General features: G+C 32.1%; 1 protein-coding gene across 1 annotated transcript in view; it reads left to right on the top strand.

Moving 5' to 3' along the window:
- The window catches only part of LOC129942470 (protein embryonic gonad), a 91682-nt gene that overhangs the window by 39423 nt on the left and 26003 nt on the right, over positions 1-26256 (top strand). The window contains exon 2 of the mRNA XM_056051439.1: positions 8353-8396. The gene's annotated coding sequence lies outside the window, so the exon portion shown is untranslated. The remainder of the gene's footprint in view (positions 1-8352; positions 8397-26256) is intronic.

Here is a 26256-nt window from a genome sequence, read left to right as displayed (position 1 = left end):
CTATGCTTCTCAAGTTTGAGGGTCATATGAGTACGAGGAAATTGAGAAATTAAATAGGAATTTCATAAAAAAGCTCTTCAACCTACCCCAAAATACGCCTTGTTACGCTATATACTTGGAAAGGAGACTACCAAAACTCTTGACAAATACACTCAAGTCATAGGCTGACTTTATAATAAAGGTATGCTGTCATTATGAGGAATCAAGGCTTTCAAACAACCTACTTTTGTATGAGTTGAGAAATAAGAAATAAGATGGCAATCTATTGGCAACGCTTGTAAGGAAACCTTACATATCGATGTGAACAACCAACTTAATTTGAAAGGCCAACTCTACCGTATTATTCAGAAAAACTAACACTATTCGAGATGCCCTCATCGTTAAGGCTCGAAATTATGAAAGTAAAATTTTATACAGTCAGCCTAATTTTAATCTAAACAAGAAAAACTACTTTCACGACTCAATCAGCTATGATGAAATATCCGTCATATTCAAAGCAAGGTGCGAGCTCCTTTCCTTGAATGGTAACCCTTATAATGGAAGCTTGAATCAATTCTGTGCGCTTTGCAACCTAAAATCACAAGAAGATTACGATCATATCATAATTATATGCCGAATATTCAAAGTGTGAAGGCAAATACCTTTTGGAAAACAATCATTAACTATGCAGGAAACTATCCACCTTCTAAACGAGGGTGACTGGAAAACATTAAGCAATTTCTTAAAAACAGTTTACAAGTTTAGGATGTTATTAAAATCAGAATACGTTTAAAGCTTTAGTTCTTTTTTGTTGATTATTGAAAATAAACTTTTATAAACTAAGCTCTTAGATTCATAATTTGTATTCTATTTTTTTTATATTGAAATGTAAATAAGTGAATAACTTACTTACTTACTTACACATAACCATTTTTTTTGATGAAGAGACTTTTAGTTTTGGCTATACACATTCCTTAGAAAAAAGTTAATTTCAAAAGTTTAAAACTGATTCAAATATTCAACTAAATACTATTTGAAAAAATACCACTAATAACAAAATGTGTACCAAAAATGTTGGTTTTAAGAAATTATCTAATATCACTGATATTTTTCAAGCTCCTTAAGTATTTATAAACGAAATGAAAAAAACTGCTCTATATTTAAGTGTGTCCTGATGTAAACTAGATTTTTTTGGTCTTGTTAAAATAAGAGTATCTTGCCTTATCCGATAAAAAAAGCTTGAAATTGAGTGTTTATTTATAGTTACTAAGTTTAAGAACCATATATCTACCTCATTAATATTAATTTTTACTCTTCAACTCCAAACTGTATCCTGAAGAAACAAATTAAAAGATTTTAAGGGGATATAAATCTATAAAAATCACTATCATTAAATCTCTCAATTCGAAGCTTATGACTTGGATGAAGCATTTCAGAAATTTGTTGGACTTAGACAAAAATCTTGTTTTGATGTTTTTTTGTTCAAAAATCTTCATTAACTACAAACGTTAACCTTTACTATTTTGATGTTTCAGAATAAAATTTGACGTACTCAAAATAATCCATCTGAAATGTTGGTACAGAAACCCAACTGTACGACCACTTTCTTTCAGATCGACAGACTTCCAAATATCACTTTTAATAGAAAAACGTATGTGTCTATCTTAACTTCAAAACTTCTTACTCACAAGAATCAACAAAATAAGTTATGAAATTTTTTAATAATGCTAACGAACTTCGTTTTTGTAATTATACCAAAATCCGATCGAATTAAAATTTATCTTGAAACTTAATACCACTCCAATAATTATTTCAACTACTTCTATTTCGGATTTAAGCTATTTTTAGCTCCAATCCACAATCAACATAAATACTTGTTATTAAAATTCATCTTAAGTATTTTTAATAGTTAATTTTGCATCGATTAGAAATCAGATTATATTCGATGTATAATTCAAGCTTATGGCTAAGCTTTTAATTTTAGCAAAGAAAACAATAATTTTGGCCTTAATTTTAATACAAATCGTTTTTTGGTTCTTATCATTTCATCGATGATGATGAATATTGATAAGGTTGTTAAAAATTAATCATTTTTAAATTTAAATTGATGAAGATATTTATTTTGTGGGCTACAAATTTCGAAATTTTCTAAAGCCAGTATATCCAGAAAATGGCTGCTGATTAGAAAATTTCTCTCAACCCACAAAACTGCAAAAAAGAAATGACTATACACTTTGTAAGTGATGGTGGGAAATTTTTTAAGATATTCCAACCCAACAAACCTATCCGCCCGTCGCGTCGTCGCGTAGAATCGTTTGCATCAGCAGCGCAGCGCCCGTTCGTATATTAAACCTCCACTTGAATCCAATAACTACATCGGCTCAAGTGATCTTGTAGATACATGGCTTTAGATAAAAATACACACATCTACTGCTCAAGCCCCAGCATATTATCCATATCAAATTACAAGCCCCATACGATATACTCGAATGTATCTAATGCATTGCAAACCATACCTGATGCCTTATAGCCACATATAATAAATCGTTCTCATCGGGCTTGAGATAAGTGCGAGTAAGTCGTTGCTATAAGTTGTATCTCATATACTGATAGTGTTGGCAAACCGTTATATCTATAACTACCTACATAATCTACTGATAGATATTTTATATACATATGTATCTTAAGCTAATTCAACTTCAGGTTCGGAGAGTATATTCCGGGCTCTAAGTCACGCCTCTTCTAGCAACAAATCTATTTGCATTTGTTATATTAGCATTTGGTTTCGGGCTTAAAACCAATGAGGGGCCGCGGCCGCGTCGATTGAAATAGAAACTGATCTCGTATGCCGACCGACTCGACCACCACCAATTTCTAATTTAATTTTTTTTTATAGATATTGTATCTTTTGGTTGGAATAATGTTCACACACGATCCTCTCGCACTCTCTCTCTCTTTGCTGCTGATGATGATGGGAATGCACCTTGCGAACAAATTACACGTTAATTGATGGTGGCACGGCGCGGTTTCATTTCAGTTAATATCGTGCCAACGATTTTCCACATGAAATGAAAATTCACACGTATTCCCCCTGCCTTATTTTTGTATACTGTCTTCAGCAAAGTGGTGGAATAGATATGATTTTGCTGCTGAAGTGGTGGGATGGGTCCGCCGCTGAGTGGCCAATTTAACGATGTGTGAATATGGGTTTGGATATAGATATCTGGTTCAAGTAGGGTTTCTTTTTTTTTCTTTGGTTCCGGTGGGTGGTCACACTTCTTTCAAGAGTGGAAGTGGACATTAATACCATCGGGGGTACTTCATAGTCCGCGGTGTTCCACGCCACGCCATCCACCTCAATGTCGTCGTATTTAATAATTCCGATCTCGGATTGGAATAAATCAAATCGGGTTATTTTCAAGTTGTTTATGATGTGCTTCTATCTCAAAGTTAGTAGGTACGTATATGAGTTTGAGTGTGTAATGACCTTAGTAGAATTGTTGACTTCGTATATTGTTAATTTCAACACCTACCTATAAGGTAAATTTATACAGATGGGTTTCGAACACCTGCCGAGCTATTAATACCAATGAGATAAAATATTTGTTAGATTTTATTTTTCTTTATTCTGTCTTTATTTATTGTTTTGTTTGAGATATATCCGCATTTAGCAGAGACTGATGTGATGGGGAGATGTTGTATGGCGAATAATGACTTTTTACGAGTTTATTTTATTTATATTTTTTGTTTTCAATAATACATTTTTTTAGAGTTGGTATAAATTATTAAGAGGATTAGGTAAATGTAAATTGATTCGGTATAGATAAGGTAGAATCATAAAAATATGATTTCTCTTTTGTTTAAATAATAAAATGCAAATATTTTTGCTTGACATTTTTATTCTGAGAATTATAATGCAAATTTCGTGTGAAACAGAAATATGATTTTGAAAGAAAAATTTGATTTTTATTATTTCGAATAAAAAAAAATATTAATAAGGATTTATTAATTTTAATCCAACCACAGAAGTCGATAATTCTGGGTGAAATAATCGTTTTTATTGTTTAAACCAATTATATAAGCAGTTTTCTATTTTTAGTTTGAATGAATATACATAAGTGATAAGAATATATAGGAACTTAAATAAACTATTAAACAAGTAATCAATTTACATTCATACAAAATAAAAGATGATCTTGAGAACATTTTGTCACAACAATAACAAAAATCGTGTTATTAAGAATGTGCTAAGATAATGTCTTCTGTCACTAGGAAAAACAACATAATTTTATATGTGTCGAAATCAAGATAATTGTATATTATGTAATCCGCAATATGCGATTATATATCTAACATTTTTCACCTATTTGTATCCCATATGGTTTTTTAAATATGGTCCAGAAAGAATAAATAAATAAACCACTTGCACAAGAAAAACAGCATATGAAAAATATTGCAAATTTTAAAACTTTTCTTATGCATTTGAGTCATATTTGAAATTGAAATCAGCACAAATAAATCATGTCCGTTTTCAAAATTTTACTATATTGACAAATTTAGTCAAATTGAGACGTTTTTTTTGATAATAATTTATTAGAACCAATACGTCATAAGTCGACTTAGCACAGAAACATTTACAGAACTGAAAAAGTTCCAAAAGTTTTGTTTTTATTAAGTTTATCTGTACAGATAAAAAAAGTTTAAATATATTTAAAAAAATGTTTTTTTTTTTTTAATATTTAACTAATTTCTGTGTTATTACTTTTTTCAAATGTTATGCATTTTCGTTTTGAATTTGCTAAGCACGCATCCAAAGTGCTCTCCTTACTGACTTACTAGATATAGACTTCCAGCAGCCAAGTGGAATATGGATAAACTTTTTTAATTGAGTATTGCATTAATTTATAAATTGAATTTCGACTCTAATAACTTTTCAAAACTTTAAGATTATGGCTTGCATATAATTTTAACTAACAAAAAATATTGTTTTCACCATTCAGACAAATTTTGAGAAAAATCGAATTGACAGTTTTTTGACAAAAAATAAAAACCTAAACAGAAAAAATCAATAAAAGTTGGTAAAAATTGATTTTCGACTCGAATATCTGATGAAAACTTTGAAATATTGGCTTTAAACTACTTTTATCTTTTAATAAAATATTGTTGTCAACATTTAGTAAAGTTTAGAGAAAATTCGAATTGACAGTTCTCTAACAAAAAATAAAAACCTAAACAAAAATATTAATAAAACTTGATAAAAATGTACTTTCGACTGAAATAACTTTACAAAAATTAAAAATATTGTCTTAAAACTCTTTTTGATTTACAGAAAATATTGTTTTCGTATATTCAGTAGTTTTTTTTATAAAAATTTAACATTCCGTTTTTTCATAGAAAAATAAAAACTGCAAAAAATAGCTAGTACGCAAATTTCTTAAAAATTAATTTTCAGTTTTTGATATCTCTGAAATTAATTTCATTTATCCAATTTGTAAAAATTTAAGAAATGCTACTAAAAATGGTAAAAATTTGTTTTAGACTAAAAACTATTTAACAAAACTAGATTTTGAAATTAAACTGTTTTTATGAATAATTCAACTGACAACTTTTTTAACCCAATACGAAAACCTACAAACGTTTAAGCAAGAAAAATCGACAGACGGGATTGGAAATTTTTAGTGTGGGTGGCATCCCAGCCCAATCAAATTATTCAAGCCATAAGAAAAGACATAGTTGAGACCAGATTACTGTTGAAACCACTGACGAGAAAAAAGCCAGACCGTGACTAGACTCAATTATACGAAAACGGTACTGATACCGAGACGAGACTGAAATCTTGGAATTTTGACGCGACCCAGACGAGACGAGCAATTATCTAATTTTGTCACGTCACCTTGCTAACCCTTAAGGTTATATCAATTGGTCACTGAGATTGAATATTTTAACACCTTTAGAAATATTATTTAGGGCCATTGACAAGACCATAATGACCATACAGATGGAGTTCATGAAGCTATCGACATTCATCACCAAATGTGCGAATTGGTCATTGAAAATATGATGCAAAAGATCAAAATATTTGATGTTAAAAATGTTCTTTGGCAGGAAGTGGTTAACTCGCTGATCTTATTCAGAATTTATACAAGCAGTCTGATAGATAGTCTAACTCAGGAAAAAGCGTCCGCCAACTACCTAATTTCGTACAGAAGGGCCTTGAAAATTAAGGTTTTCAGAAGCTTTTTGCAACATGACCAATTTGACAGCCACTGGCGAACAAAAGTTAGAGTACTTTGGTAACTGGTCGTATCATTATTTGTATTTCGACAGACATATGAGTGTTGCTCTAGCAAAAACTAGGGCAACATTCCCCCTGAAAAAAGGGTTGTTTTAAGCAGCAGCCTTGACAGCAGGGTAAAGGTGATTTGATACATAGTCTTCACCTGGTCGTTGATATAGGTAATACGGGTCCCCGTTATAGCTCAACGTTACCCCATCTCAAAAGGAAAAAACTAGGGTGTTTGAGAGGCATGATAAACAGAACAGATTATTCAGGAACGTTACAAGAGCAATAACAATTATTACGAAAAAGAGTGTTTAAGCGGTTTCATAATACAGGGTAGGGAGACTGTTCCACTAATCTACCACTTGAGCCATAGAACTGTAGTTAGGCAATTCCTTAATAGTCTGGACGTCCTCGCACTAGACGCAACTGTGCACCTTCGGTTCAGTAAGAATGTGTTCGATAGGAACCGGAGAGTAAGGGTAAAGCTGGAGAAACAGCTTTGATGGCTGCAAACAGAAAACATTATTTAAAGTTATTTGATTCATAGTATCTTGGCTAACTAACATAGGTTAAAGGTTTAAGTTAGGGACAGTCAGGGTGGCACAAAAATTTAAAAAAATAGCAAAACTCAAAAAGATCAAAAGAGAAATATGAAAACCAAAAAATTAAAAGATGTTCTAGTTTTTATGTAATTTTAACCACTAAGTTAGTTTTAAGTTTTTGTAAATATGCTAATGTTGCAGAATATTTGTATTGAAAAATGTACCAATACAAATTTAATTTGAAGAAAAACTCTAAAGTTGACTTTTTTTAAAAAATACTCTTTTTTAATATACAAATAAAACTTTATGGTCCTCAGGAACGCTTTAGCAACAAGAGTTTTTTTATTCAGTTCTTTCATATATATTTTTTCGTTTTAAATTTCATTAAAGAATTTTAATATTGAATTTCCATACAAACGAACACAATTTTAATGTTAATATTAAAGTTCTAATTGAAAGACTGAGCAAAAAAGAAAAAAAACCTAAATTAATTATTTATTTTGAGTTTTTTCACTCCGCAAAAGTCGATTGTTTATAAAAAGTTTAAAATATTTGTAACTTGGCCTGAAATCTGCATTTTTTACTTGAATTTTACAAAGAAAGCAATACCCTTCATCATAGTTTTTGTTGGTAAAGAAAAATTCTTCATTTTCATAAATAATTCAATCATATTAATATAATTTTCTGATATGAAATTAAATTTCCATACAAAATAACTTATTAAAAAAAATTAATCCTTTTTATATAATAACATGGACATTTTCAATTCTTAGACTGAATGATGCGCAACGTTTTTCTCGAAATAAGTACATATATTTTTCGTTAGTTTTTTAATCATCCAAAAAATTTAGACAGCAAAGTTATTAATTTTGTAAATTAAGGATAGATTTTATTTCATTTATATTCAATTTTAAGTACTTACAATTTTTTAGGTATCATCCTTAGCAAGATTGTATTTAATTAATTCATTTTTGTATATTTGTTATTCTTATTTCTGGTTAACCTGTCCATAATGTCATGGCTATAAAAGCACATAATCGTTAACATTTAGCAGGCTTAAAAACTATCTTTAAAATAAAATATTTCTTTAAAAAAAAAAATCACTTGGACCATTTTGTTGCTTGTCAAAATTTAACGCTTTTAAAAAATCTCCGACACTTTAAAAATTCAATAAAATATTTTCTATACTCGATAAAGCGCTTAATATAACATCAACCAATTATACCATCCTAATCAGCACGAGCTTATACGCCTTTGGCTTTGATTTGAGAATATCAATCTATAAAAGCCATCGCCGATATGATAATAAATTTGTGTTGTAATATCTATATGAATTCATTAATTTCTAAGTGAGTCAATAAATTTTAAAAGCTTATTGTCAAATTTTTAAATTCAATTCAGATAACATCTAAAGTATAGCTTTAATATGATGCGATGGTCAATGATGTTTTTTTTTCTATTTAAGTATTCAACGTAGGCGTTTTAAAGTCACGCTACACCTTTATGACTTAATATTTTAAATATTTTTGTATGTTTTTTTTCTTACAGGTGTTTTACACGGTCGTAGATGTATTCACCACCATCGCGCCAAAGTAAGTTATTTTTATATCAATTTGTAGCCAAGAATTTTTATTTAGTTTTTAATAAAATTTGAATGAATTCTTCAAATTCTCAAATACAGTTTTTGTTGGGATACGACTAATTCATTCAAAAACACGTCCAATAAAAAAAAGAATAAAAGAACAATACTAAGTTTATAATAAATTCAAGAAATATGGAAAACTGCAACAACTTGCAGCCCATGAAATCCAAAGCCAAATCCAAAACCATAGCAACAAGAGTAGCACAGCAAAAAGAGCACATCATAGAATCTAAGTGTTGCTGCTTTGGATAAATATATTCTGCGCCTTGAATACGCTGCTTTGCCCAAACTGCTGCCACAATGCCACACACTGTGGCGACATTGACAAATTGTTGCAACACATACGCAACATAGAAACCTCAGCGAGGATTTTGTGAATAACTGGCTGCCCATTGAAGAGCTAAATTGCGGTAGCATAGAGCACAAAAGGATTTCAATTTCACGGCAGATAGAGGCGCGAAAAGTTCAGGGCACCGCACCAGTGAGGAGGTGGGCTGTGCATGCGACGGACAAGAAAAATATTTTGTTGCATTTAGGCAGTTCCCCCAGCGATAGCACAGCACTTCTTGTACTGAAGCTGAGCTGATGGCATTTGAAACAGGCCAAACATGCATTTCACTGGCCTGCAGTTAATATTTCACTTGTGCCTAAACAATGAGTTCAGATCGCTTCGCACTTCGGTCTATTGTAGTTAAGTTGAAGCTTATTTTCAACCAACAGCCAGCCAGCTATAACCAGATGGTTGTTGTTGGCTTAACAATGGCGTATGCGACTATACCTCTGTGTTTTACGGCCCCGCGAAATCAGTGCATACTTAGAGCGACTATGACGGTGCGGGTTACGGGTTTTTGGTTTTGGTTTTTCATTTTTAGTGTCCCAACCTGGTTACAAGAGCTCTCAAAAAGAGCATGTGGATATAATTTTGTTATTTATTTTTTTTTTTTTTCAAAAAGTCGTAAAGTATCGCATTACGGATGTGTAACAACCATGAAGATGCGAAGGCATAATTTACTTTGGGAGTCCGTTTTCGAAGTTGTTGTTATTTCTTTTTTTTATTTCATTCATTTTTGTTGTGGAGCGGACAAATGGACAGACGAAGACGGTCGAGCCGGACGACAAAGTCTCATTAAATGAAGTGGCAAACTTTTATGGGATTTCTTCGCAGGAATGCGGTGTGCTTAAGTTATATGCACGATGAGAGCATACAGTACTCCAAACGCCGCATCGGCCGCTGAAACGCTGCTGATGATGGCTCACACTTAAGTTGCAAACATTTTCCAATTTTTGTGGCATATTATGTCTGGGTCATAGTAACGGTAGTAGTTTTAAGGTACCTAAAGTAACAAACATATACTTATAATATTATAATTTTGAGAGCCTTACCATAGTTAAAGTTTTCATCTTTATGGATCTGTGATTTTTTTTCTCGAACCTGCGATAGAGTAGCATAAATATCCATAAGACAAATTTTACAAACAAATTATTGGGAAAATTAATAGCTGGTGTCGGTTGGTCGGTCGTCAGTTTGAAATTATAGTTTTGTGGGAAAAGTTAACCCATATTTCATCTACTCAAACAATAAGCTTGCTGATAAGTTAGGAGATATATGTATCTTTTTTAAATAGGAAAAATAATAAGAAATAAACATTAATTTATCAGCGTATTCTACTAGTAAGAGGCATATCAAATTTTATTCGTGGATATTCAGCTATTAAAGCAGGTTTATATCCAAGTAAGATTTTTAAATATTTTATTAATTGTTTTGAAATTTGAGACTACGATATAATAATATTAATATATGTTTTAATATAAGCTAACTGTAATGTTATTTTAATAAAGATGAAACATAATATTTATGGTAAAAAAACTATAATTTTTAATTGATTAAGCTGTAGTACTTAATTACGTTGCCTTTTTTTTATGTTTGGATAGTTGCGTATGAAAGTTAAAACTGTCTAATAATACAAAATTCCGTTAGTTTATTATAAAAACATAATTTTTTCACTGCCATCAAAAAAATATCTATTTAATATTGAAGTTAAAAATTGAATTTAAATTTTCAACACAAGAAAAAAGGTTCGTTTGTCAGCTCTTTTGTTAATAAAAATCTATGATAATATAATATTTGTTGGAAAACTTCAGAAACATTTTAGAAAAATTGGTGTTTTTCCTTATCTATAACAAAATTGTATAAAACTAAATGTAGATACACACATAATTTGTCTTGTACATAAGTGCGCAAATTGTTGACTTAAGGAATTTCAAGCTTTTGAATAGACAAATCATCTACTGAAAAGTGCAGCAGGCTACACTGGTCAACAAAGTAATGAAGTTGGCAGTGGAACTATGTTTTTTTTAAAGGTTTTTGACTTTAGTTCGAATCCGACTTCAGAATCATTTTATTACGTCAGGTTTTTAGGATAAAATCTTTTACGATTCGAAAAAAATATAATAGGCTTTTTGATGCTATGTTAATTCATGATATAGTTTTTTTTTGTTTTGTTTCAATTAAATACGTTATGATTTTTCAAACCTACAATTCCTTTACTTGATATTCCTTTTAAAAGTATTTTAATTATTTTCCGAAAAATCTTCATTTGTTGTTCACTCGTCATACATTAACCTCAAAAGAACGATGAAGCATTTGTTTAAAAGGTTCTTAATAGAAAACCCCAAAAAAAAAACAAAAAAAGCAAATTTTGGAGTCGATTTCTCATGCTTTAAAGTTTGTAGGTTTTCCTGTTGGGTTAAAACAACAAACAACAACAAAATTTTCATATAAGGAAATAGTACAGTTTGAAAATCTATTTTTATTTAAATTTTTACCAATTTCCTAAATTTTTACAGATTGGATGAATGAAATTAATTTGAGAGATATCAAAAACCGAATATCAATTTTTACCAAATTTGCGTACTATTTCTTGCAGATTTTAGTTTTTATGAAAAAACGGATTGTTTGATTCTTATAAAAAAACAACTACTGAATATCGAAAACAATATTTTCTGTGAAATAAAAAAAGTTTGAAGATAATATTTTTAATGTTTGAAAAGCTATTTGAGTCGAAAGAAAATGTTTACCAAGTTGTAGTATTGTTTTATATTTTAGGTTTTTATTTACAAAATCTGTAAGTTGGAAGCCTTAAACTCAAATTTTAAATACGGTATTTGAGTCACAAATCAATTTTTACCAACTTTTGTTAAATTTTGTTTAGGTTTTCAGTTTTTTGTAAAAAAAACTGTCAATTTAATTTTTTCAAAATTTTACTGAACGTTGACAACAATAATTTTTAAAAGATAAAATTAGTTTAAAGCCAATATCTCAAAGTTTTTAAAAGATATTTAAGCCAAAAATCAATTTTTACCAACTTTTATTAATTTTTTTTAGATTTTTATTTTTTGTTAAGAAACTATCAATTTTATTTTTCTCAAAATTTTTCCGAATGTTAAAGCAAAATTTTTTGTAAGTTAAAATTAGTTGGAAGTCGAACCTCGAATTTGTTAAAGATATTTGTGTTTAAAAGCAATTTTTATCAACTTTTGTTAAATTTTCTTTTAAGTTTTTATTTTTTGTAAAAAAACTATCATTTCGATATTTCTTAAAATTTTTTTGGATGATGAAAACAATATTTCTTATAAGATAAAATGAGCTGGAAGCCATAATCTCAAATTTTTCAGAAGATATTTGAGTTGATTTATTCAATGTTTAACAACTTTAAGTAATGTTTTGTTTAGGTTTTTATTTTGTATAAAAAAACTGTCAATTTCATTTTTCTCAAAATGTTACCAGATGTTAAAAACGTTATTTTTCGTTGCAATAATCTGTTTTGGAGATGAAATAATTTTGTATTCGTAAGATTTTAGAGGTGAAACATTTTTATTTTCAGTTTTTCTGATTTATAAAAAAAACGTTAGTTACATTTTTTTTCAAAAATATATTTGGTTCGGTATCACATAAGGATTCATAATATAAAATTAAATGCAAGTCCTTAGCGTCATTATTTCGTGAGATATTTACGGTTAACCAAAATGTTCACCTTTTTTTAAACTGCTATGGTAAGAAAAAACCAGCATTTTCTGTATTAGCTTTACTATTATCTGTAGTACCCGTAGCATGATGGTTAGTGCGTTGGACTGTGCCTGTGCCACCTTAATTAAAAAAAAATTAATTTTCGCGGGTACTGCCTCTTGCGAGGAATTGACAAATCCTTCAAGAGTAATTCTTGTCATGAAAAAGTGCTTTCTCAAACTAGCCGTTCGGATTCGGCCTTAAATTGTAGGTCCCTTCCATTCCTGACAACAGTACTCGCACACAGGCATGGTTGAGAGTTGTAAGTCACTAGGCCCTGGTTCACAACGGACTGTTGCGCCACCCCATTTGGTTTGATTATCTGTTTAACAAAATTTGTTTGAAGTCGATGCTAAGTACCTACACTTGCACACACAGACATCTTTCTAAAAATCTTTTATTTCGACTCTAGGAACATTAAAACGTTGAGAAATGTCAAAATTTTCAATTCGACAAATCGGTCCGATTACAATATTTTTCTATGGAAAGTTAGTAAAGTTGTTGGCCAGTTGATATTGTCACGACGAGAAATTCGCTCGAGTTGTGTGGCATGTGGTACCGTCTCCTTGACACCACATATTCTCGAAGTCGTATTCTTCAGTAGCAAGTAAAAAAAATAGGTTTTCATATGATCATAGCGCTCCGAATTGACGGTGACAGTCGTTCCATTGTCGTTTTCGAAGAAGTAAGCCCAATCACACCTCCGAACCAAAGTGCGCACCTAACAGTGCATTTATGTTAGGCCCCTCTTCAATTCTCAGAACCCCAAATTCGACAATTTTGTTTATTAACTTACCCACTGAGGGATAAATGTGCTTAATCACCTGTCGTTAAAGCACCATTCGACTTATCAAAGAATGGTCAGCTGGCTTTAGTTGTTGTGATAGCTGGACTGTATATAGGTTGAGGTTTAAATACAAATGGAAAATACGCCATAATGTGCTGTAAGACAGTCCCAATACCTGAGAACGACGAGAAATCGACAAATTTGGTTCTTTGGCAGCACTTTCACCTACATCATTGATATTTTCAGTCGTACGAGTGGAACGATGATCCACAGGCCTTATATTTTCTGTATCCAAACCAGTATCTTCAAATTTCTTCCAAATTTTACCAATTGATTGCGTAGTTGGAGGATTATGTAAACCATAATCTCCTCTTGAAGCATGATATGTAGCTGTGGCAGAATAACCATTAATTTGTATGATGCGTTGTGCGATAGTTAAGCGCTCCATTTTCGTTAATAACAGACTTTCAAAAAATTTGGTGAAACAACTTAGTGTGACAAATGTCGAATTGCAGCTCTTTACTTTTGCAATGAACAATCCGTTGCTTTATACAATTTATTGTGAATGGATTTAATGTGAAATCAGTTCCTAAACTGCAACTAATATATTCTTATAATTAGAAAACATCTTATTATCACTAGCATCCGTTCTAGAACACTAATCCAGTTATATGCTGCTGCACTTGACTTCGGAAGATAGCATAATTAGTTATAGACTAACACAATAGCAGGAACATCATCATTATTTTAGTAACAATTTATGCTGCACCATTTCTGCCCTCAATGTCTAAAAACAAATTGTCACAAGTATGTTGGGTAATTTTGATGGTATAGGCTTTATATTTTGGATCTATTTTAACGGAGATAAAAAATGAGCTTGGCATGGTTTTTGAACTACCATTTTTTAAAAAAGAAACACAAGATATTTGATGATGCCTTTTCCTTGATTTCTTTATTTAACATTTTTATATTTTAAGACATTTCTTGCTGTTCGAAAAATGTAGTTTTATAACTCTTGCCTTTCAGAATTAAGTAAACAATGTTCAAAACCCTCCTTCTTCTAGACTTCACCTGGTTTCACTGTGAAACTGAATATTATACACATCCCTCTTAATAAAAATACAAAATAAATACCTTACCCTTAAATTAAGGTTTTAATTGTAACATAATTATATATGTCATCAACAAAGTAATAATAAATCAATCTGTTTTTATGTTGTATGCAGAAATAAGAAGTGTACGCCGTCATCCATCAATCAAAATCAACAAAAAAACTGAACAGAATTAATAAACGAAATTAATTATATTACGAGCTTATCGAAAAAGAATCAACACCGTGTAAAATAATATACCCACCTTCGAAGGTCCGTCACGTTATTAACTAAATGATGTTTAAGTGAAGAAAGTAAATTAAACAACAAAAAAGATGGCAAAATATAGGGCTCTATCAAAAGGGTACTCCACAGAAAGCAAAACCGCTATCACCTGGATCTGAAAAATTAAATACCAAAAAACGAAATTGCTTTTTTGTCCCTTTTTATTTGCCCTCAAAAAAAGACTTCAACACCACGATGATGATGAAAAATTTCATCTTTATTGAATTATTATTGGCACAAACCAAAAACCAGTGTTGCAAAAAGTATAATAAAGGAGTTCGAGATGACTTCGTATGCACCGTTATAATTTTCTTTTACTCAAGACATAAAAAAATAAAAACATTTTCAATTGATTTCAGACTTTTTTCTTACCTGTAAAAGCAACTCACACCTCACCGCTGTCGTTGCTGTTGTCGTCACCGCACCGATGATCTGCAATTTTTTTTCGGTCACAAAGTTAAGTAAAGTCCCACGAAATTCACTGCACAATACCATAGAATATTGTTTGGCCCGGTTTTGGTGTTGGTTTTATTTTCTTCTTCCTTGCTGTATCTATGCACATGAAAGCACATACTGATAATCAAGAAACTTGTTGCTGCAACATTGTGTGTTTATAGAAAAATCAGGGGCGTATTTCTGTGAGGGTGGCCTTTAAATAAGAATATAATTTCAACATTCTCACCAAAAGAGTCATAAAGATTGAAATTAATTATGAAGATATAGTATTTGCAGCCAGAGTTATGAGCCGCCATCTTAATGTGTCCAAAAGCTTTTTGCAGCAAAAATACTTCAAGTTTTTAAAGAATAAATATTTTGAGCAACTCTTTAAGGTACCAAATTCTTGTACTAATTTGAAATAAAAAAAATATGTTTCGTTGATGACAATGATAATAGAGATTTAACGAAATTAAAGCTTAAATTCGATTTTGTTCCATACGATTTGTTTCTTGCAATATTTCTTGTAAATGGTTTTTCAATAAGAGCGGGTAAATGTTGAAATAGAATAAACATGCTGTTTGTGAGTTATTAACAATCCGCTGGCACGGATCCGAGTTATGTTCACCTTTGGGGCATCGGTCGTTCCCGGTTTATTTGCGTAGACCTGTGACTTCTTAAAAAAAACATTACAGGAAAAAGTTAAGCCTGGTCAAACCGCATGACCAAAGACGATCCCACTGCCAGAGATAACCTAACCCTCAAATCGTTCATGTAAAATGTCAATCGTGGCGTTTGCTGTGTGGCACCTAGCGCCGTACTGCTGCAACCACATGTCGTCTAGGTACATTTGGTTTAATTTGGGCCACAGGAAATTAGTTATCATGAGAATAGACAGTCAACGTCAACAACGAGCGCTAGTTGACGGTGACCACCTAACTAACGTCATTTTTAAAAAAGTATGGACGCCAGCCCAAAGTTCACACTAAACATTAACTTTTTGAGGATTCATTATCACAGGCATTCATTTAAAAATGCACCTCTTTACCAACGATGATTTTTCGGCCAATATTGGGATCTTCTTCCAAACGATTCAAAGCCCAGTCAGCGAACAAGTGGGGTTGTCTCAGGTCATGAACTTTGAGCTCCAGTTGGGTCAGTTGGATTTTGTAAGGGTATAGCCCCAAGTCCTGACGCAAAATTTACGAAGTTGAAGTCTGCGAAAGGCGAGTTCTTGTCCATAGCAAAGAATTAACTGCCTCGGGTTCTTCTGTACACTTTTGCGAACCGCAGCGATGTTCTCGGCCGGGCCCATCTTGCGTTTCTTGAACGTACGGGTGTTGGCTGATTGTTTACTGAACCGGTCGCCTCATATTTTGCCACCAAAAGTTGAAGAGTCAAATATGAAGGGCCACCACGTCTACCGCAAAATGGGCAAATAGGCGCCCCTTTGAACGTGCTATTCAATCGTGGAACTTACAATGATGATTTGGCAAAAGCAACTGAATAATAAACAAAAGTTTTTACAAATGTCATCAAAACAAAATAGTCGCACCAATTTTAAAACCCTTTACTTTGTATAAATAAATTGGATTCAAACAAGTTTAAACATTTTATCATAAAACCCATTATGAACATGATCTTAAAAGGTACGCTACTGAAAAACTTCTACGAGTATTTCCAGAACTACTTATACCAGCAGAATGACATTTTCCTTGGAGACAGCAAATGATTTTGGGATGGGTAAGCAAACCACCACCGCCAACGCTATATCCATCTATACCAAAACCACAAGACGACCCAAAACTCTCTCAAGACCTCGAAATAAGAAACAGAAAAAAAACGAAAAAAAACATTGTTAAGTGAAGAAAAACTCTTACTAATGCTAAAGCATTAGGTGACCGTGATGAAGTCGAAAGAAGATGCTTGCAGCTCGTTGCAGTTCTGGTTAGTTTTTGGAAAAGATAAATGCACTGCAACAGCTGTGCCGCTGTTTTGCTTCAACAATTGCGCGGCTGATGGCGCACCAAGATCACATCCACCAAAACCACCACCGCCATCACCTCTGCCGCCACCGCCATCACAGCAGAGTGGCGAAGAAACCAACCAACCGATCGGATCAGTATTGTTATATGGGGGTCATTGGAAAAATATTAAAATTTGCGCGGGAAAACGAGGCCCTATCCTCCACCTCACCGTTCGTTCCTTAGTTGTTGTTCTCGGTTGACGAAAACGAAGATGAAGACCATGCCCCCATAACGTTCCCGTTCCGTTCGTTGATGCTCATCACCGTCAGCATCATTGCATCGTGTGGAGCAAGGTGGAATGATGATGGCCCTCGTTCGTCGAAAAAGTTAAAAAGCCTAAACAAAAAACAAGACGACACGACAAACCGCGTGCAAATGATAATGATGAAGTTTTTGTTTTTGTTCTTTCGCTGGATGGTTGTCTTATGAATGCCGAAGCCGATGGCATTTGGCCTACACGGGGGACAACCGGTTGGTCAGGTCAATATTCAAGATGAGTCCGTCGTCTTTTCTTTATGAACAAAATGTGTTTGGTCAGAATTTAACTAAATTGGTGGCTGTCTGTGCTAAGCAGAGATACATTCATCGAGATGAAATTTCGTAGAGAAATTTTTTCGTACATTTTTCTTGTATTTTTTTTATTTTCAACGCTCTTTTTGACCCACATAGGTTTGAACATTATTGAGCAAACAAAATGAAGAGAGGGGGCAGAGGGTGGTGCATATTGTCGAGACTGCATATTTTGAGGAATTCTTCGAAGAGCAAACAGAGCTGGACGGTCGACTAATATAATTGGCACCTTAGGTATATACATAAGACGAAAAAGTCCATCAAGGCTTAAAGGGGAAGAATAAGAAGGTATTTGATGAATGTCTTACAGGTTAATTGGTGATTTGTTTATTGAGTTGTATGACAGGGTGTGTGCAGCGGACTTCATTCTCATGCAGTTCTTTGCTGTGATGCTCATATAATTAAGGGTATCTATATGCACTTCAAAAAGAAGTAAACATAGATTGGCTATTATGGGATTTGATGAAAAGAAGTTTCTATAGGCTTTGAAAATGGAAATATATGGTACTAGGAGAATGTTAAGATACATGAAAAGTATGTTTTGGGATAGAATTAATGAATTTGTAACAGTAACTTAGTATTTTTTTTATTTATCTGAATATGGTTTTTACAAGCTTGTCTACAGAAAAATATCTATCAATTTTATTAAAATAAGAGTAAGCAAAGTTTAAGATTTTATATAAAATGCAATTTCAAAGTTCCAATTAAAAAAAATATGTATCGATTATAATAAAACATATATAAAATTTTATATATATTATGTTTTTTTAGTTCTTTTTTCGTTTTTTAAAGTTTTGAATCATGACATTTTCTCTTGGTAGTCCGTTGATTATAGTTGGTACGGTGTATCGAAGTTTACGTCTTCCGTAGTTGTTGCAGTTTTTTGGTATCTATAACATTCCTTGTGCACGTCTTCTGGTGTTGAGTTGGTATTGAATTGGTTGTTTGAATCGGTTGTAATCAAAGTGTTCTATTATGGTTGTCATCTTAAAAAAATCTTCAACTTGTAGTGGCTTAAGAAGTGTGTCATACGTTTGTCGATAGTTGTTATTAATTTGGTTTATAGCTGCAGTTTGGAGTTTTTGAATTTTGATAATGAGGGTTTTAGCTGAATCACCCCAATCAAGTATATCATATCGTATCATCATCACCATCAATGAGTAATACACTTGTTTCAAATCATCGAGGTTAGTGTGGCATTTAGGATGAGAAAGTGCAAACATATCTTTCTTTAGGTCTTAAGGCATTCATCATTCTGTAAATAAATCTTTTGGTTTGTCGGTTTGAACTGTGGACTTCTAATATGCATCATTTTTGTTTTTGATGCATTCATTGTCAAGCCTTTGTCGTGACACCATTTAACTGACATGTTGAATTTTTCTTGAATTTTCTTTGTTGCCATATCAAGAGAACTATGGCAAACGACAAAAGCCGTATCATCCGCAAAACGAAGGGAATACTCTGTTTGAAGAGTCGTATCAATTCCTTAGTGTATATGACAAACAAAATTGGACCCAGGTTAGATTTCTGTGGGACTCTATATCTCATCACTTTTTCCTCATCACAGCATCTTTGATTTTAAAACAAAATGTTCTGTTTTGCAGATATTCTGTTGGTAATAATAACTGGAAGAATTGATATAGGCTATGGTTGTTTAGTTGGTCCTTTGCTCCAACATCCTCCTAACTTTTTATATCAATTGCTCTGATTCCATCAAATCCTGGAGCCTTGTTTTCTCCAGATGTATCGAGAATTTTTTCAATCTCAGTGAAACTAGTTGCATATGAAAATATTGAACTTTCCACTGTGTCATTGATGCTCTTTGACTTTTTATATTGCATTTATGGATTATTTTTTCTTGCCAATGTTTTGTTCTTGTATTTCTTTAATAACACCCCATGTTTTCCTTGAATCCGTCTTAAATTGTATAAACTTGTTCTTGTAATAGTTTAATTTTTGTACTGCTTCATTGATTTCGTTACGTAGAATTTTGTACTCCTTTTCACACTCTAAATTTTCTTCTCCAATAAGATGGTTTACTCTTGACCTAGAAATACATAAAGAAAATGAAATTTTGTTAATCTTCTTTTTTTCATACTTTTCATAAAATATAATTGCTCGGTGATCGGTATTACTATTATTAATTACTAGCAAATTAAGCCCATAGTTAACTTTTAAAGTTAAGTATTAGGCTTCCAGAGATTACGCCAGACATTTATTATGGACAAAAGTCTTGACATATTTTTCTGGTCCAAATGGGAAATTGTAATATAATCCAGAAATATTGAAAATTGTGTCAAATATGAATGGAAAGAAATATATAAAGCAAAACTTAATTAAGTCAACTAATTATGCAATAATTTTAACATCGCTATTAATAAAAATATCATTATTTATTATATACAAATTGTATGCATTGTACAAAAATGTACTTCTTTTCTTGTTTTACAAAAATTCATACTCAAAAAGTATTTTTTATTCTTTCTTTACGTAACGCAAAAAAATGGAGCTTGACCATTTTTTCAAGGTACACTGATAAATAAAGGCTAGACTTAAGTTCCCGACACTTTATTTTCTGTTTCGTGAGTGATTTTCTTAAATGGAACGTAGATAAAGTTTGCCAGATAAATATTGTCTTTTATTCAAAGAACTTTCTATAATTATTTCTCAAAAGGGAGCAATTTCTATTGAAGCAGCGTAAGCTGTTTGATCCTTTCTTTATCGAAATTAAAGTCAATTGTTATTAACCTTAGACTTATAGTCCTAACTCATAGAAAACAAATTGTATACAGTTTAAGTGCATTTCAACTCACTGGAAGCAAGGACTGGATAAATTTAGTTCTTATTTTATTTAAAAAGTTTCTGTTTTCACAGAATTTATCCAGAACTAATAAATTATTTAATAATATGTTCAAAATTTTTAACAAAAAATTCTTAACAATTTACTAGTCCTTTTGATTGGAATTCACAACTGTTAACTGGAACATTTTAAATTGGAATTATTATAAAGATGTGACATGGTTTGCCAATCACTTAAAGTTTAAGTGGCCATTCCGTGATAAGATAAGTAAGATTTTATTTTTTTTTTAAATTAGTTAAAGCGTTTAAGTTTGGTAAATTGCTAAAAATGACTTTAACATTTTACTTAATTGTTTAATATTTTGCGCCCATATTTAAATAACGAAACTTTTATTTAAACAGAAATAATCCAAAGCATGACATTTATGTTTTTTTTGAAAATATATATTATTGAACCATTAACAATGGAGACTATGATTTAAACTTTTATTGTTATATTTGGCACTGTAATTACTTTAAAATTATACAAAAATTATTTTAAAATAAATACAAACAATTAGGAAAATAAAAATATTTCTATTTGGGGTACTTGCTTAGTTTTATAATTATGTTAGTTGTTAAGACCAACATTAAAAAAAAACTAAACAAGCACCTTCAGCCCCATAGAAATTCAAAAAAGTAAATGAATAAATACATCAAATATTCAGATGTCATTCCACCATAGAAAAACCTTGAACTTAAAATTTATTTAAATTGATATTTTTTAAGTTAACTAAAAACGTTCTTACAAATTTTAAAGACTACGGTTGCGATTAGGACACTTTTTGAATTTAAATTTAAATGATTAATGATTCAATAATTGCAAGTCAGTTTGGCTAGCGCTAGCATCCATAATTTCTCGACGTTTCAAGGTCAATAAAGTAAAACTTAAATGATTTTTAGAAAGATGTCCATAGCTCAAGAACCAATAAATATGTATATCGACCTTAATTAAATGTTGTTATACAGATAAAAAAGCAGAAAGATAAGGAAAAGGCTCTAAAGAAAATTGCGTGGGTGTTTTTTTTTACCATAGCATTTAAAAAAAAGGTGGACATTTTAGCTAACCTTTAATATCTCACGAACCAATGATGCTAAAGACTTTAATAAATTTAATATCATGTATTGTAACGTGATACCAAACAAGTATTTTTTTAGAAAAAAAAAATCCAATTAACAGTCATTTTTTTATAAATCAAAGAAACTGAAAAAAAAATTCTCACCTCGAAAATTTTACAAATGCAAAATGGGTTTTTCTTCTAAATCATCTTAACATCTAAAAAGATGAGAAAAATCAAATTGACAGTTTTGTTTACTAAAAATAAAAACCTAAGAAAAAACAACACTAAAACTTGGTAAAAATTTACATTCGACTTAAATAGGTTTTCAAACATTAAAAATGAAAAAAAAATGTCTTCAAACTTATTTTATTTCACAGATATAGTATTTGATATTCAGTAGTTTTTTTTATAAATATCCATTAGTCCATTTTTTCATACATAATTAAAATCTACAAGAAATAGTACGCGAATTTGGTAAAAATTGATGTTCGGTTCTTGATATCTCTAAAATAAAATTCATTCATCCAATTTGTAAAAAATTAAGAAATTCTACTAAAATTGTTTTCGACTAAAAACTATTTCACAAAACTAGATTTTCAAACTGAACTATTTCTTTATATCAAAAATATTGTTGGTAATTTACAAAATTTTAACAATAATTCAACTAACTACTTTTTTAACCCAACCCTACCAATTTTTAAGCAAGACAAATCGACATGCGGGATGGGAAGTTATCAGTGTGGGTCGCATACCAGCATCTTATTTTACTTACCTTCTTCGTACTTACTTAAGGTGGCACTACAGACCGGGCGGACCTGGGCCTCAACCACCATGTGTCTACAAGCAGCTCGGTCCCTAACTAGCTGTCTCCAGTTTCGCAGTCCAAGTTGTTGAGGTCCTCTCCCTGCGCTTGCCACCTGAGTCGCAGTCATAACCCAGCCATCTAATTCTAAGGACTTTAATTCTTTTAACGAGATCATCAGTTTATTGTATCTTGTCCTCCACTCTCCATCTATTCAGACGGGACCAAATTCACCCGAAGAATTTTTCTCTCGACGCATCCTAAGACTCTCTTATATTTCCTTGAGAGAATCCAGGCCTCAGCCCTCAGCGCCATTAATGAGAACCGGGATGATGAGTGTCTCATAAATGGTGATTTTAGATGCTCGAGAGAAGACTTTACTTCTCAATTGCCTACTAAGTCTAAAGAAGCAACGATTTCCAAGAGTTGTTCTTCGTTTTATTTCAACTCTGATGTCGTTGTTTGAATTTATAGCGGTACCTAGGTAGACAAAGTCCTTAATTACCTCAAAATTATAGCTGTCCATGGTAACTTTTTTCCAAGACGTTGTCGTTCAATGCCAGCATAAATTTGGTCTTAGCCTCATTGACCACTAAACCCATGTTTTCTGCTAACGTCACAATGCACAAGAAAAGTATTCCGCTGATATCACGCTTTTATCTTCCAAATAAGTCAATATCATCTTCGTATCCGAGTAATTGGATTGAGTTTTGGATGATTGTACCTTTAGTGTATGCGGTTGAATTTTGCACAATTCTTTCCAAAACGATGTTGAAGAAGTCGCATGACATAAGATTGCCTTATCTAAAACTTTTTTTGACATAAAACGTACCGGTGACATCTTTTCCGACCCTTGTATACTCTATTGTCATTCTACATAAACAGTTAGGTTTGACAAAGACGCCAAACTTCGACCTCGATCTGTACAGCTTTTCCCTATAGATGATATCACACGCGGTTTTGAATTCGATAAAAAGTTGGTGGGCATCGATTGTAAGTTACACTTTTTTTTCCAGAATCTGCCGTACTGTGAATATTTGATCAATGGTCTGAAGCCACAGACATATCAGGTTGTTGAAGAACGACTTCAGACGTCCACATAAAATTATAGAAAGGATATAATACGCGATGTTTAGAAGACTGATGTCTCTGTAGTTAGAACAATTCAAAGACTCTCCCTTCTTGAATATTCTACTATATTGGGTGGTGCAACAATTCGTTGAGAACATTCCTGTGGGTCGGTTATGTTGTCAGAGATGGTGGGAACCTACAGTTTCAAGATAAATCCGAACAGCTTATTTGACCAATAAGCAGTTTTCATGATAAGAATTAGTCTTGAAGTTTTGGTAATTCTTTGAAAGAGGCCTTTAGATGGAACAGGCAGAGATTCTACCAAAAAACTCTGGCATGACAGTCCTGTACAATAAATACCATCTCATGTGTGCAGCAAATGTAAAACAATTTTAATAAAAATTGTTTAATTTTAAAGATTAAAAGAAAACATTTGATCATTTCCTTAAAATATTTAACACAAATAATTTGTTAATAATAAGTATTTAATTAACACAGTTTAAGGACTTAAAAATAACTTTTTTTGACCCTGCTTAATAAATTTGAAGTCTTCCAAATATTTCTCAAAGACTTTTGCCACAAATCTGTTTTTGAAAAAAAAACTGGAATCCAATAAAACCTTCTTCGGCGGTAAAAACAACTGCTCCTCATTAAAGTGTGTGAAGAGTACACTGTCTTGAGTCTCTTCGTCAATTAATCAAACAGTAATAAATTTTAATTTATGGTTTTGATTACTTTCAAAGCCATCATCATCATCAAAGCCTCTTCCAGAACATGGTTTTATGATTCCTGAAAAAGGAGATCGCATTCATTTTTATTGACTTTTCTTAACTCCCCCTCCCCCTCATCCCCCTCTCTTCCTACTTGTGGCTCGTATCATCATTGTCATCGTTCTTCAAATGCTCGGTCTTTAGCCTTATTAATACTGCAATCTCCAATCATTGTCGGTCGGCTTCAGCATAATTTCTTTTAATTATTATTACGTGACTGTTTTACTCTCTTCAACAATAATAATAACATAGAGCGAGTGCTGTGCAGTGCAGTGCAGAGCAGCGCATCTCTCAATCACTTTTGAAAGTTTGACCTCAAATCAAACGTCAATATTATATTTCCAGCTGCATCATCTCGATCTCTACAATGCTCGCTGATGTTGGGACGCTAAAAGGTGCACACAGCACCATAGCCATGAAGCAAAGCTCTGAGCAGCATCATTCTGAAAACAATTATAACTATGGGTGCCCCAATTAATTTATTATTATTTTTTGAAAATGAAATATTGCGCTCATCAGAGTTCTTTAGTCGTTGTTGTTGGATGCTGAAAGTAGTTTCTAAATCTTTTGCGCTTTTGGTTTTGAGATTTGAGTTTGTCCAATTAGACGGTGGTGTTCAGTTCATCAACAACTCGCTCTCGCTATTCATATAGCTTCGAGAATGCAAGTTACTTTATACCACTAGCCTTCAAATCACGAGCACTCATCATCGCGGTCGTTTGTTATTGAGTTGAGAGACTCCTTCGACGAAATGATGTCCCAGTTTGGCACATCTATAGTCGAGTTGATCAAATAAAAAAATTATATCTTTTATCGAGATCCCCATCATCATAATGCTGATGATCAACCGATGCAAGTGTAAGTACTTGTCCAAGTTAAGCTTGGCAAGGAACCAAAAAGACAGACAGATAGACAAACCGACAGACATACAGACCGCAAGAAAGACCAGACAAGACAGCAGCAGCTAGAGCTTCTGTGTGCAGTGCAGAGCAGTCTAGTGCATATAAGAGTATATAAATCTCTGACATTGTTAAGATGTTAATTTCATGGTTAATTAATAACTTTTTTATTAGGAAAAAATAATATTCCTTGCGTATAGTCATTTACTCATTCGAGGACGTGACTGAAGTTGATGTATACGCGCGCCGACTGTCCCGGCGCTGCTGCTAACCAACAGTGGTTAGGTGCAGTGTTTTGAGCCCGGATACCTAAAGACGTAGACGGCACTTGATGCTGATGCGAATTCAGGGAGCTACTCACTGTTGATACTGTTTATGCTGTTTATGCTTGAAATTGTGTAAAGATAATGAATGACCATGATAATGTTGCAGATGATGATAATAATGATGATTTTGACGATTGTGCTGGTTATGAAGACCGACCAAAGACTCAGACGATGGTTATGGAATCTCCTTCTTCTGTCGACACTAATTAGTGTCTTTTCTTTTAGCGCTCATAAATGGCATTGGGGTGTCAAAAGAGGGGTTGATGAGTTGATGAGCAGATGATATAAAAGGTGGATTCGCTCAAATTTGGACTTCAAGGCGCAAAATAAGGGAACTTTTTCAAAGGCTTATTTTACGTGAAAACTTTTACTGAACAATAATAATGTTTCTAAAGAATTGTTTTGACGCTAAATTTCAGTCTAAAAATTTCCTATATTGCTTTTTGTTGTTTAAAAATTAACAAGTATAAGTTCTTCTCTTAGAAACTTTTTACAGGATAAATAGAATCAACTTAAAGAGCAAAATATTTGCATTAAGCGGTGATTCAAACAACTTGTAAAATAGTTACAAACAGTAGTTACAGTTTTAAGATTTATATTAGGTTTTTCTTCTTATGAAACAATACAAAACAGATACGTTTTATAAATTGACGTTTAAATTGACAAACAAATTTTTCAATAAGCCGGAGACTACTGAACTCACAAATACTTAAAAGTTTAAGTGTCAACTTTAACATTATGTAATTTTTGAACTATTGCCTGTGAAATTTCATTAATTTTAA

Source organism: Eupeodes corollae, chromosome 1 (assembly GCF_945859685.1).
Source record: "Eupeodes corollae chromosome 1, idEupCoro1.1, whole genome shotgun sequence".
Classification (NCBI taxonomy): Eukaryota; Metazoa; Arthropoda; class Insecta; order Diptera; family Syrphidae; genus Eupeodes; species Eupeodes corollae.
The sequence above is the reverse complement of the archived record's forward strand: the minus strand, read 5'-3'. Positions and strand labels throughout refer to the sequence as shown.